The sequence below is a fragment of the Peromyscus leucopus genome, chromosome 2 (genome assembly GCF_004664715.2).
Source record: "Peromyscus leucopus breed LL Stock chromosome 2, UCI_PerLeu_2.1, whole genome shotgun sequence".
NCBI classification, from domain to species: domain Eukaryota; kingdom Metazoa; phylum Chordata; class Mammalia; order Rodentia; family Cricetidae; genus Peromyscus; species Peromyscus leucopus.
The window spans coordinates 137,438,459-137,451,444 of record NC_051064.1 but is presented as its reverse complement, the minus strand read 5'-3'; the positions used below and the strand labels follow the sequence as shown (position 1 = coordinate 137,451,444).

General features: G+C 41.6%; 1 protein-coding gene across 3 annotated transcripts in view; it reads right to left on the bottom strand.

Moving 5' to 3' along the window:
• Luzp1 (leucine zipper protein 1) overlaps positions 1–12,986 on the bottom strand; it is an 87,337-nt gene that overhangs the window by 28,654 nt on the left and 45,697 nt on the right. For 2 of the 3 annotated variants that reach the window (XM_037203085.1, XM_028875410.2), the window contains exon 2: positions 5,585–5,687. The exons of the other annotated variant lie outside the window; for it this stretch is intronic. The gene's annotated coding sequence lies outside the window, so the exon portion shown is untranslated. The remainder of the gene's footprint in view (positions 1–5,584; positions 5,688–12,986) is intronic. 3 annotated transcript variants of the gene reach the window in all.

The window sequence follows — 12,986 nt, the reverse complement described above, 5'->3', positions numbered from 1 at the left end:
CAGTATCACCACTGGGGCTGAAGAATGTCTCAGTGGTGAGCCATTTTCTCCAGCCTATATGAAAGCCTGGGGTTCCATCTCCAGCACCACATGGGAAAGTGGCAAGTGTCCAGCATTAAGTAACAGGAATGGTATTGGAAACAGTGACAGAATCACTGAGGATTTGAGTCATTGAGAAATTAAGGACAGTGACATGGTGAGTGACAGCAACAATGAAGATACTGCTGTAGTCTGCGGAAATTAGACTCAAAGCTAATTGGAAAGGCAGCAAGAGCACAGTCTGAGCTATAAGAGAAAGTCCCGAGTCTATAGTTAAACTGACTCTCGACAATCCAACAACAACCGCAAGTGAGGCTTGAAACACCAAATGCCTCTGAAGACTTCGGGCCGCTGGCCGCACTACATGGGCAGAACCACCAGATGGAGTCTGTGCACAACCCTTACAGAACAGCAACACTTGGGAGAAACTGCTATCACCAAGGCTGGCTCTCTCCCTCCCATCCATCACTCTGCTCCACTCTCTTGGTACAGCTCTTTCCTCTCATCTAGGCTTTTTTAGACTCTCTCCTATCTTTCCCTAGCCTACATGCTTCCACACTCTCCAAAACTGGAGGGGCAGGGGAAACTTTTCTTTGGGCATTTGTTTAGTGGCGCAGCAAAAGCCTTACCTATTTATACACAAGGTGGGGGGTTAGGGACTCAACTAATTTTCTATATTCAGTGATACAAAGGCTAAAGGGTTGAAAGATTTATACTACCATGACAGTTACTGGGAGACAAACGGCACCATGTGTCTACAAAGTGCCTTAGAGTAGTGTGTCATTGTAAATATGCTTGTATAATAATGTAAAGAGATGACTTCATATGATATAGCTCAATAATGCGGGTTTTTGGGTTTTGTTTTTTGTTTTGGTTTTGGGTTGTGTTTTTTTTTTTTTTTTTTTTTTTTTCCCCAGACTGGGTTTCTTTGTGTAGCTCTAGCTATCCGAGAACTCACTTTGTAGACCAGGCTAGTCTCAAACTCAGAGATTTGCCTGCCTCTGCCTCAAGATGTTCTAGGATTAAAGAAATATAGCACCATGCCCAGTTCAATAATGCTATTTTTAAAAACACACACAATTGGGCATAGTAGCATTCCTGTAGTTCCAGCTACTCAGAACTTTAAAGCAAGAGGATCCTTTAAACTAAGAAACTCAAGATGAGCCTAAAAAACATAGTAAGGACACCATACAAAAACAAACCAAAACCCAGCCTATCCTCAACTATCACTCTCAACACACTCCCTTTTTACTAGTTTATATTGCACTTATCATGAACAAATCTCTTCTTTAAGAGGAAATTATAACAGTTAATACTGTCAACTTGACACCCTTTGGAATCCAGAGACAAGGCTCCAGGCAAATCTGTGAGGGACTGTCTTACAGATGAACTGAAGGGAAAGCTCACACTAGAACTGGGTGCCACCATTCCGAGGGTTGGTCTGTGGATTCAGTGATCAGCCTCCTCACGAGGATTCTGGGGCCTTCACCTCCTCACCACGATGGGCTTCCCCTTCAGAGTGCAAGCCAGAGCAATCTTTTCTCCCTTAGCATTTTTTGTCAGGATATTTTATCACAGAAACAGGAAAAGTAACCAAATTCTATCACACTGCATGAGGTTCTATTTACTCAGTCTATCTCTCCCTATTGCTTTCTTACTTGTATTCTGAATTCTCAGTACCCAGCAGGGAGCCTGGCACACAACAAATGCTTTAAACTTGGTGACTATGAGCGGCTGAATGAACTTCCTAATGATTCAATGGCTGGCCAGACACTGGCCATTAACAGAAAACATTAAATAATGCCAAGGAACTGTTCATGGATTACAGAGGAGGAAATGGCTAGCAAGAGTGAATCCAGATGGAACAGAATATCAGGTCCTGGGGTAATGTTCTAAAAGATCACACCCAAGCCCTGCACCACTTGCTCAGTGTCTCGGCCACCATACTTCCCTTTATAGCTTGCAGGTCAGTGCCTTTGGAAACAGGGCCAAACTACTGAAACCACTCCTCACAGGCTGCCTAAATATCACTACTGGGCCAGATAAGAATGTAAAATATTTCTGGATCTTCTTCCACTCCTTAGAATAGGGTTTTAAAACCTCCAATACACATTTCTTTTATTTTCTTTTTCTGTTTTTGTTTTTTGAGACAGCTTCTGAATAGCCCTGGTGGTCCTGGAACTCACTCTGTGTGTGGTGATATTTTATCTGTGTACCCAAATAAAGTTTATTTGAGAATGAGAGGAAAAAGCCAGCCACTATAGTAAACACAGAGGTCAGGCAATGGTAGCACACACCTTTAATCCTACCACTGGAAGGCAGAGATCGTCTGGATCTTTGTGAGTTCAAGGCCACACTGGGAAGAGAGCCAGGCATCGTACATACCTTTAATCCCAGCACTAACCATAAAGATCTGGAGGTCTGTACAGACAGACAGGAAGTGACAGAGCTGGGCAGGAAGAGGAAATGAGAAGGGAGAACAGAAAGTAGGTCTCTTTGGCTGAGGACCTCCAAGTGGTAATAATGTGACTGGCTTCTTTCTGCTTCTCTGATCTCTTGGTTTTAACCCCAATATCTGACTCCGGGTTTTTTGTATTAATAAGACCATTTAGTACTTCGTTCCACACTCTGTAGACCAGGCTGACCTTAAACTCATGAAGATCCTCCTGCCTCTGCCTCACAGATTGCTGGGATTAAAGGTGTGTGTCACCATGCAGCTAAATACACATTTCTTATCTAGAGGAAGGTGGGGGTGGGGGGGTTGGTGCTATTTCCAGGGCTATTTACAAAGAGATGGGGTAGATTCTTCTCTTCCTAATGTTTGTCTGCTCCCTGGGGAGAATTCATTATTTACTAAATATTTATGAAACACTTAATATACCCAGGCTTTTGTGAAGTGCTAGAATAAAAAATTAGAACATCTTCCTGTCTTGAAGAAATCAGACAGACATAGCCAAAAGTAAAACAATGGTTTTTAAAAGTAAAGCCTTCTTCTCTACAGGCATAATGGCACTCTCGGAAGTTCCCAGCGAGCAGGAAGATCAAGAGCTCATAGTGAGCTCCAAGTGAAGAAACAAGGAAAGGAAAAAGGGGAGGAGGAAGCAAAGCCGCAGGAATTTCCCCTGACCGTCTCCTATGATGTCATGGACAGCCCCCATGTACCTTCTTACACCGCTTTTCTTCTTCAGCACACTTGACCCCATACATATACCCCAGGAGATCAGAAGTGGCAATTAACTGTACCTGAGAGCAGTATCTGGGACAGAACTTGTCCACGTTAAACCTTAGAAAAATCACAGAAAAGTAAAGGGAAGGATGAATAGTCTCACTTATTTGTGTTTTGTTTCGACAGAGTGTCACCCTATACCCAAGTGGTCCTGGAACTTAGCATGTAGCCCACAATAGCCTCAAATTCACAATGTTCCATGTGCTGGAGTCACTCACAGGCCAGTCCCATCTCTTAAAGTCAGTGTCTCCCACATCAATATCTACCTCAGTTCCAATTAATATTAGAAAGATACCAACTGTCTTTCACTTGGCAGCTCATTTCTGCCAAACTTTTTAGAACAAACAAACAACAATAACAACAAAACAAAAAACCAGGGCCTCTTGTATCTCATGCTGGCCTTGAACTCAGTATGTAACCAAGAATGATCTAGAATTTCTTATCCCTCTGCCTCTACTTCGCTAGGACAACTGGTATGTGCCATCACAACTGGTTTATGTGGTGCTGGGGGTTGCTAAACAAGCACTCTACCAACCTAGCTACATCTCAGCCCCTTAAACCTGTTTCTAAGTAGCTCTATCTAGTACTTTAGAAACTTGCTCTTTTTCCTGTCCTGGCAGATCAGGAAGGTCTGAAATAGAACATAATAAATCCTGCCTTGCCCCTTCTCCCAACATAGCTGCCATGATTCATTTCCTGTTCCCAACAGTCATTTAATGCAGGGGTCGGCAAATGTCTTCGAAATTTGACATGAAACTATACAGACTTAGATTGGAAGTACTTTAGGTTTTGTGAGACTAAAAGTGCCTGTTCCAACAATTTTACACTGTAGTGTGAAGCAGTCACACTACAGTTGAAACATAGCCATGCTTTAACTATTTTACTTACAAAGTCAGGCAAGGGGCCTTCAGTCCAGAGTGTGGCATCCCCTGATGCACAGTCAGAGCACTGTTTTTAAACAGTCTCCTCTGAACCACTCCTAGTAACCAGTCTTAAAGCCTGAGGCCTTCCAACAGTGTATCTTAACACCACTTCCTGAGTGTGTCTATTTCATTACTGGGTTTTAGTGAGTTTTTTTCCCCAGAATCATAAATTCATGTACTTTAGACTCACAAATCTCAGGGTTAGCACCTCGGTAGCACTTAGAAGTTCTTCAAGGTGGAAAGAATCCAATGCATAAGTTGCTTAGTAAGCATCACCCAATTCTCGTCCAAGCACTTCTAATGACAAGGACATACACTTTCCCACCAGACAACTCATTCCATCTTTGAACAGCTCTAAGACACTACTTTTCAGCCTCGAATGTCTAACCACATTGTATAAATCTAATACTGTCTGACTCTTCCACCAGTGTAAAGAACGTGTTTGTATGTCATCCACTATCTCATGAAGAGTTCCTTTTTGTCCTTATGACAGTCTTTTGCATGAGTGGGTTAACATGAGAAGTGTTACTGAGATTTTTCTCTGTACCCAGTCATTTCCATGACCACTGCTCATGCTCCAAACTTTTTTTTTTCAGACCTTTCTCTATCCATCTCATGCCAGCAGTGACCAAGACCACTAGGTCCCTTAGTCACTCCTGCTCATGTTCTAACTTCTCTCAATCCTAGTTCATTGATGCTCTCCATGGCTTTCATGGGTGCCACCAATAAAGACTGGCTCAAAAAACCCAGAGAGAGCAAAAGGAATTGGTTGTTATTCCAAGTTTCTTTAATCTATTTGTTTGGGTATACTTCTTTTTTTTTCCCCCCCAGAGCTGAGGACGGAACCCAGGGCCTTGAGCTTGCAAGGGAAGCGCTCTACCACTGAGCTAAATCCCCAACCCCTTGGTGTGCTTCTTAAAGGTAAGTCAGCCACCATCTCAACTGAGAAACTACTTTCTCAAAAGGGGAATGTGATATGAAGAAAAGGACCTAATTTGAAACCTTAACCTATTATTTGCTGTTTGAGTGAACTTGGAGAAGTTATTTGGCCTCTCAACTCACTTTCTTGCAGTTTAATAAAGCACTAACCTCACAGTTAGAATAGGAGCTAGGAAGAAAATATATGACAAACAGGCCTGACACAGTAAATAGGTTAGACCAGCTCCTTAAAGTTTTGGGCTTCAAGAGTGGACTACACCCTGTCACTCTGGCTCGTGGGCTAATTAAAGAGAAAACATGTAAAGTGCTTAGCCTGGTTTTGCCTCATATATGGTTCACACAGGCATCAACCAACACTGATGGTGCCCCCTTCACTTGCTAGGGTGGAAAATTGTACAGGCTTCAGAAACCACCCAATTCTACTGGTCTGCTAGACATCACTGTATAATATACTTACCATTTAAGTAATGGGAGCTTTCCGTGGTGACTTCTTGTTGCCCTCCCCACTGCCTGCTGTCTTGGAAACAGTCACTGTCTTTCACTGATAGCTGTCTCTTGCCCTAGACAGATATAAAAGAAGTAGGTAAAGCATGAGTCACACCAAGGCTGAGCTGACTCAAAGATCTTCATGTATAGTCCAGCATCAGAGAAGAAGCAAAGTAAGAGCTATACGTATACCCTCGCTATGAAGGAAGCCACCTATGTCTCTGAAGCAGAATTAGGCTCCATGCCACTTCCCCTTCTATCAGATTATATGATTCCCAAGCCAGATTGTCTTTACTTAAATTAATAAATCTCTATTTCCCAATATTCCCAATATTTATTACATCTTGCAGCTGGGAAGCACCTCAGAAGTCATCTAAATGCTCACACGAGGAAGGAAACCAGAGCTTGGAAAAGGTGAATCATACAATGACTTAGGAGTGAAGCTGGAATTATACTAAAAATAAGATACTTGGAAGACAAGCAGAAAATCCACTACATCCTGGGCATTATGTTTTATATATGTGATAATGTCACTTACTTATAATCTAAATCTCAAGAAGTCAAGTGATTTGTCCAAAGTCTTATAGCTTACTCAGTAAACAGTCAAGACAATCTCAAGTGGGGGGGGGGGCATTTCACAACACTAACCCTCAAAAGTCATAATTGCCTTTTGACTCAGTCTTCAAAAGGGCCCTGAACTACCCAATATCAATTAGAGCTAAAAGTAGAGTTTCTACAAATGGCTCTCTAGTTTTGAAGGGAATGGCTTCCTAAAACAAAGCTGAAGAGCCAATCAATCTGAAACTTACTGCTGAAATTAGAGAAAAGTTATGGGAGGTAGAGGACTTTGGTCAATTCTTCCTGTCTATCCTGGTCTTGAAGAATGAAGGTGGCTTATAGGTCAACACTAACCCAGGATTTTGGATATAGTTTCACATTTAAACATCCTCTTACTTGAACCATAACCATCCCTATAGACAACCTTCTGGCCTCCTTCTAAGACTATTGGTCCCTTTAAATCTGAACTCCACATTCCTAAAATTTATACATACCACAGAACCAACTAACTGCCTCTATTCTCTTAGAAAGCTAGCACAGAAACAGAGATAATAGTTCGTTGTTTGTTTAACAACTTAAAAGATGACAGTAAAAGGAGTACCTGAAGCTACAAAACAAAAACCTGAGAGTTGGCTAGGGGTGTAGCTCAAGGCAGAATGCTTGCCTAGCATGCATGAAAGCCCAGAGTTTCAAACCCCAGCATAATCTGGGCCCACAGAGGCCAGAAGAGAACATCAGATCCCCTGGGACTGGTTCTGAGCCACTACGTGGGTGCTGGGAATTGTACAAAGGTTCTCCTTGAAAGCAGCCTTTGTTCTTCACCTGCCAGCCATCTCTCCAGCCTAGAAAGAATTTATTTTTTTCAAAGGATCCATACCAAAGGAGGACAGCATCCCAAGGATGGCTTGCACATGGGGATTTCTCCTTCTACCATGTGGGTTCCAGGGATTAAACTCAGGTCATCAGGCTTGATGGAAAGAAAGTGTCTTTACCTACTGAGCCCTCTGACCAGCCCAAGATGACTATAGTAAATACCAAACCCCAGTGCTAAATTAAAGCTCCTTCAGAGAGCTTTCTGCTGGCCCTGCCAGTGATATAAATGGTAAATTCAAGTCTGTCTTCAAAGTGGAGGTGAAAGAGAGAGTCCTTACACAGTATGAACAGTTCACCAACTGCCTCTTTTCCTGAGGAGTAAGCAAGTTCCAGACAGGAAAGACATGCCTAAGGTTACAAAGCGTGTTAGCATGAACATAGTTGTGTCTTTCTGTGTTCCCATAATTCTTCTGTAATGAATAAAAATACCATTAGAGAATTCTGCTTCCAGCATGACTCTCCCAAAGATTACAGCTATAAACTGGATAAAACAGAAACAACCATCTGAAGTGAACAGAAACTGGCAGATCCAGGAAAACTCAAGAAGGGACTGGAGTGGGTTCCAGCTGATGGTATCCAGCTGGAGTTCTAATTAAAAAGCAAATCTTAGGCTTCTGTAGGAATCAGGAGAGGCTGGACCAGCCAAAGGATAATGGGAAATAGGAAAAACAAGAGCCAGAGAAGGAGAGGGACCCAGCTGATTGTGCAAACTTGGCCCTGCACTGGCTAACAACCTGAACTATGCTATGCAAAAGGCAGAATCCAAAGACCTCAGTTCAAGACAAAAACTATAAAATAGAACTGCACCCCCTACAGGTGTGATGGCAAAGACCGCAGTTTGATTAACTGTGCTAAAATTAAAAACACCAACAGAAAATACTTTTGCATCCAAATGTGTAAGATATAACCCCAAATTATGTAAAGACTTAGAAAAATGAAACCTAGTAATCAAAGGCAATCAACAGAATGCAACACTAAGATAGAGCCATGGTTGAAATCACCAAAGACAGAAAATACAAATTTAATGAAGCAAAAGAAATGTTCAAAACTAAAGACAAATGGTAAATTTTGGGAGAGAAATTGGACATTCTTTAAAAAGTGGGAACTTAAGAACAGCACTATAGTATCTAATTTTTAAAAATTCACTAAATAGAATTAAAAACAGAATGGAGTACTGGGGAGGTGGCTCAGTGGGTAAAGTGGTTGTTACACAAGCATTAGGATCTGAGTTCATGGTTATCTTAGGTATCTTAGCGATCGATCTCCAGCCCCTATAAGCAAAAACCTAGTGTGGTGATACACACCTGTTACCCCATTCTGGGTAGTTGCTGGTTAGCCAGTCACCCAATCAGAGTTCCAGTTCAGTGAGAGACAATCTCAAGAGCAAGGTATAGAAGAAGACACTTGAAGTTGACTTCTGGCCTATACACATACATACATGCACACATGTACTTTTGCATAGGCACACACACCCATGCACATAGGAAAAAAATTTTAAAAATTAAATAAATCCCCAGGCAATGGTGGCTCACACCTTTAATCCCAGTACTTGGGAGACAGAGATAAGGATATCTCTGTAAGTTTGAGGCTAGCCTAGTCTACAGAAAGAATTCTAGGACAGACAGGGCTACGAAGAGAAACCCTGTCTTGAAACCATCACCACCCCAAGAAAATTAAGTTAAATAAATCTAAAGCTTTGGAACAATAAACAGAACAGAATGGGTAACAGTGGGAGTTGGTAAAACATGGAGCAGAATACACGATCTGAAATAAGACTAGGTTATCTGGCTTCCAGAAAAGCTACCATCAGACCCTTCACCAGAGTGTACAAATTAATTAATTTCTATTGTAAGAAAAACTGGTAACAGAACATCCAATGACTTGAGATCAGAGTTGCACAAACTATTACCCAAAATTTTATTGGACCAGGTCACCTTCATCTACTTATTAACCTCTAGGAGTCACCCAGATAAAAGCAAAATAGAAAGTATGAAGGTGGAAAATAAAAGGGCAGGAAAAAAATTTAAACAATGTCCAAAGTAGCTCCATGGTATACTGGGAAGCAAAGGCAGTTGAGTGTGAACCCCTGTAATTGCTGATGCAGCACTCAGGACTGTTAGCAAATAGAGCTGAGACACTTGAACATGCAGTCTCTTCACCAAAACCCAGTATATGGTGGGACAGGTAAGCCTGAAGCCTCTTGTTGCCAGATGCTTGGTGAGAGTCACTCCAGAGTCACTAGAGTTGCTGAGGCAGGCAACCTGAGTTTAGATTAATTTTTAAGAATTACTTTTTCCTGTGTGTGGTGTTTTATATTCGTGTGCAAAGGTATGTGTGCTTACGCAAATGTGGTGTAAAAGCTGGTGAAGCAGCCGACCCAAGTGCAGTCACTAACTTTACATATTGAAGTCACTGCATGCTGGAGCAGGACATCTTAGGCAAACATGGAAAAATTAAACCTAAGTTGCAGGAGGCATGTCATTTTGGTAATTCTGCCTTTTTCCCTAATCCTGCTCACTCTGCCACCTCACAAGGGAAAAAAGAGAATCCCGAGTAAGACACACCTTCAGTGGCAAACACAAATGGCAATCCATGTTCTGTTACTAACATACATTGGGGCCAGAAGTCTCAGATACTCTCTAAGTCTCAGTTTACTCATCCAACAAAAGGTTCCACTAAATAATATGTAGCAATGACCTAACACTCTCTTCTGACCTCCAAGGGAGGGTACCGGGCATGCACATGGTGCACATACATACAAGCAAAACACTCATACACATTTTAAAAAGGTAAATAAATAAAATATGGTACAAAATTTTTGTTTGTTTTTCAAGACAGGGTTTCTCTGTGTAACAGTCCTAACTGTCCTAAAACTCAATTTGTAGACAAGGCCGGCCTTGAACTCACAAAGATCCGCCTACCTCTGCCTTCCAAGTGCTGGAATTAAAGATGTGCACTACCACCACCCGGTACAGTACAAATTTTTATGAATTTTTTTTTAGTTGACTAACCTAGAGACACATACTCATAATCCCAGCACTTGAATTACTGAGGTAAAATGATGGTAAATTTAAGGTCACCCTGGGCTACACATAGTGAGACCCCATCATGTCACCACAACAAAAAAAATTTTTCAAAAAAACTGGAGCTGGAGAGATGGTCCAGCAATTAAGAATGCATACCACTCTTATAAAGGACACAAAGTCAGCCCTCAGCACCTACATCAGGCAAATCACAAGCTCCTTCCTATTATCCCAGCTCCAGGGGATCTGGCACCCCTGGCCTCCAAGGGCACCTGCACTCACATGCACATATTCACACACAGATGTACACCTATACACATAACTAAAACTAATAAAATATTTTTTAAAACAAAGGAAGTGAAATCTGTTCCAATATGTGAGATCCCAGGCTCATCCTTGGCATCTCCCAACAGCCACTAACATTTGGGGTCAGTCAGATGGTTCGGCAGGTTAGAAGTAATTGTCAAACCTTAAGACTTGAGCTCTATCCCTGAAACCCACATGATAGAGAGAACTCCTAGAAATTGTCCTCTGACTTCTACATATGCACTGTAATAGTGAAAAAAAAATACTTTTTTTTAAAAATCTGAAGTGCAAACTGGGTCCCTTAACCTCTCTAAGTCTGATTATCAAGGGTTGCAGCAAGAATAGCAAAAGTAGTTAAACAGCAAGTCACAATTACCCTAAGGAAGGGAAGAAATTACAACTGCTTTTAATTACCATCAATTTTCGTAATAACTGTAGTCAGTTAACACCATCATACATTTTTTCTTTTTGGTTTTTCGAGACAGGATTTTTCTGTGTAGCTTTGGTGCCTGTCCTGGAACTCACTCTGTAGACCAGGCTGGCCTCATAACTCAGAGATCCACCTGGCTCTGCCTCCTGAGTGCTGGGATTAAAGAGGTGCACCACCACCGCCCGGTTCATACTTCTCTTTTAATGAAGAAGCAAAGGCTCAAATCACACAGCTGATGAATGACTCTCACACAGGTTATTCTGCTTCTCCTCTGGGGACTTATCTCAAATTTTGACCACAAAAAAGGCAGTCCAAACATCACAGACCATGCAGATGACAGCAGTTATTGCGTTCATTTGTTCATTCACTCAAATAACAACTAACTTCCTATGGATTCTGGAGCTCTAAGGTCAACACCGAGGATGAACAGTGAACAGAAACGGTCCTTGTCTTCATAGTACTGAGAGCAGACTGTCACAGGAGAAAAAAAAAAAAGGAATCTTAAAGTATATATAAATCATATGCACTATGACTGAAGAGAAATTATCGCCAGGTGGTGGTGGTGCACACCTTTAATCCCAGCACTTGTGAATCAGAGGCAGGTGGATCTCTGTGAGTTCCAGAGCGAGTTCAAGGACAGCCAGGACTACACAGAGAAACCTTGTCTCAGGAAAGATTGATTAGCAGTTAAGAACACTTGTTCTTGCAGAGGACCTGGGTTTGGTTCCCAGCATCCACATGAAGGCCCACACTGTCTATAACCCCAGTTCCAGGGGATCCAAAACCCTCTTCTGACTTTCAAGGGCACAAAGCACACACACGGTGCACAGACATACACGCAGGCTAAACAGTCATATACATAAAGTGAAATAATCTTAAAAAATAAAAAGAAAGGGGTGGGGTGTGAGGAAAGAAAGAAGGAAGGAAGGAAAGAAAAAGAGAAGAGAAAAGACATTTTTTTTGGTCACTATTTCTACGCCCAGCAACAACTGTCTTTCATTTCACAACCTCTGAAGAACAGCCTTTTGTCTCTATTCCACACTTTCTCTACCCTGTTTGCTGCCCAGGCAACACACCACAGTGGAAAGAGCACACAGTCAAAGTCAGAGGAGCTGGGTCCCAACTTTAATTCAGTTATACAGCAATGTTGAAGATTAAACTTTACCATCTCTAGTTTTCGATTATATATAGAAATCATAGCTAAATTTCATAAAACTGCTGTAAGGACAGTATAAAAATAGACATATCACCAAGCCACATACAGCTGGAATGTTTTTCTTTACATATGAAACGTCATGCTTTAGGTTAGACAATAACTTCTTTCTTAGTAGTATGTTCATTTACACAACTGTACTCTCTCACACACACACAAGATATTTAAAATTTGCTTTAATATATGGGATGAGGGCTTGAGAGGACACACAGAAAGGGAAGGAAGATGAAAGCAAATATGAACACAGGATGGAGCTAAGTATATGGAAATATGATGAAAAAGACTGGCCATGGTTCCCTCCTGTTGAAACTGGGAGGGAAGGAATTCATTAGGTGGTAAGATGTGGGCTGGCTAAGTGGTGCAGGCCTGTAATCCCAACTACTTGGGATGGACTACACGTTCAAATCCTTAATGTGATAAAAAATGAGGTCTGTCTCAAAAAGTAAGGCCTGGAGAATGGTTCAGCTGGTTAACTGTTTGGCCAGGAATTCAATCCCCAGCACCCACATAAGAAGCCAATGTGACCCAGACCATGAGGAGGCAGGACATACACATATAAATGTAATTTGTAATTGAGGCCAGGCAGAGTGATGCACACCTCTAATCTTAGCACTTGGGAGAGACAGGCAGGAGGATCTCTGTGAGTTTGAGGCCAGCATGGTCTACATAGTGAGTTCCAGGACAGCCAGGAAAATATAGCCTCTGTCTCAAAACAACAAAAGGTAATTTAAAAAAAAAATTGTTAGCAAGTTTAACCAGAAATAAATCATACCTTCTTTTTCTTTTTTTCTTAGGCTGGAGAATCAACTCCTAAATATGGTGATATTTAAGACCGTTTAGAATTTCATCTACACCTAAAGTTTCCACCAAGAGTCCTGTTTATTTTTATTTATTTTGGGAAAGGAGGTAATCAAGAATCACCCCAGAGTCTTGGACAGATATATATGCTAGGCAAGAGCTGCATCAGTGA